Genomic DNA, 1,871 nt, shown 5'->3' on the forward strand with positions numbered 1-1,871 from the left:
CTACGAACTTTTCAGCCCGCCTGTTACACAATCCTTTTCATTGGAAAAACTTCATTAGAAACAACAATTGCTTTAACAAATTATCGTCGTAATTGGGCAAAGTGTTTTCACAAAAATGATACATATTTAGGTACTGCTTCAGTTAATGCGCAATTCATTATTATTATTATTATTATTAATATATTACCTAATCTGCACCTTCTTCGGTAAATAAATGCATTTGCAAGGATTTATTGCGATGCCATTGTTAAATGGACATACATGCATGAGTAATTTACATTTTAACACAACCAATATGAATATAATTATCTGCTAGGCTGTGAAAATTATACTTTACTATTATCATTTTCCTTATACGACTTGCAATTTGAAGTGAACACAGTCGCAAATTATTGTTTACAAATAGAAATAATTGTTCGCTGATGATTGGTTCGTATAAGTACAGTAAGTCACACATGCAAGGAACAGGAGTTAAAAGATGGGGTATGTATATAAATATAATAAACAATTTATTTGCCTCCTCCAGAATTTCTATGGGCCTATTTTTTATCACTAAACTAATGTTTTTAGAAACAACGGCGACATATAGAGGTGTGCCTTTTCTTTAATTTTATTTAATCTTCTGAGGAAGGGAAAGCTTAACGAGAAGTCCTAATTTTGTGTTATGTGATTTTAGAGCAAAAAATTTGGACCTAAAGTTCGACAAAAAGAACAAACAAAACAAAAACTTCGTTCGTGTTGCCTTTGCCTAACGTATTATTAGTATCATAAACCTTCACGAAACATCATTTTCGGTAAAATTTGGCTAGGTTAAGACAACAAAGACAACATGAACGAAATGGGTTTACAACAATATCAAGCAGATCCATGACGGTAGACCTAGGGTTGTCAACCGTCCTATATTCCAGGTCTGTAATCCTGTGTCCTGTTAAGATCCTACTTAGTGAATAAAAATAGATGCATGTGTATGTTCGTCCTGGATTTTCTCCAGTGTCCTATACTTATTATATTTGCGCTGTTGTACATTAAATTGTTGCATAAGTAACATTGTCCTATTCAGGACACATCAGAAGCAAATGTTGATAATATTGAACACCGCGCGATTCGAAGCAATAATAATGCACTACAATAACTTTTAGTTGCAATGTCCAATAAACTAATATCGTCTTGATTGTGATTTATAGCGGTATAACTAGGTTTAACTATACAATACATACATTTGTGCTCAGTCACTTAATAGTAAGTTGAGTCCAAAATTTTTCTAATTAGACTGAACAGCGAACTCTGTGTTTATTGAAATCATTTATTCAATTAAATTTTAAACACGAGCATACGATCTATACTTGACGTACGTTTGTTATTTTATTTTTATAACACAAAATTACAATAAGTAACAATATACCTACCTACGTTTTATTTTTTCAAAATACAGTAGAATTCGCTTTTAATGACGTCAAAGGGAAATGACAAACACGTCGTACTAAGAAAGAAAAAATACAAAGTGTATATAATTATTAACAGAAAAAAAAGAAGGATGAATTGTAATATCAATATACACAAGAAGGGTCAGATAAATGAGCGAAAATGTTATTATTAATCATTTGGGTCACTATACCTGGATGACTTTTTGAGAATCAGTCACAATAAGCAATATGTCATTTTAAACGAAGTCATTATATCCAAACTTTCCTATACAGAATTTAATAAGAAAACCAAACTTAAGGATGTTTGGGAGGTACAATCGGAGATAAGAATACATAAAATTAGAAATTCGTGATTAATTAGGTTTTGCAGAATATCATGAGGTAAATAAATACTATCTATACTAAAAGAAAATTATTCGGTTTGAGAGAAAATTTGGAATTTGACCA

The sequence above is a fragment of the Agrilus planipennis genome, unplaced genomic scaffold (assembly GCF_000699045.2).
Source record: "Agrilus planipennis isolate EAB-ADULT unplaced genomic scaffold, Apla_2.0 scaffold25, whole genome shotgun sequence".
Classification (NCBI taxonomy): domain Eukaryota; kingdom Metazoa; phylum Arthropoda; class Insecta; order Coleoptera; family Buprestidae; genus Agrilus; species Agrilus planipennis.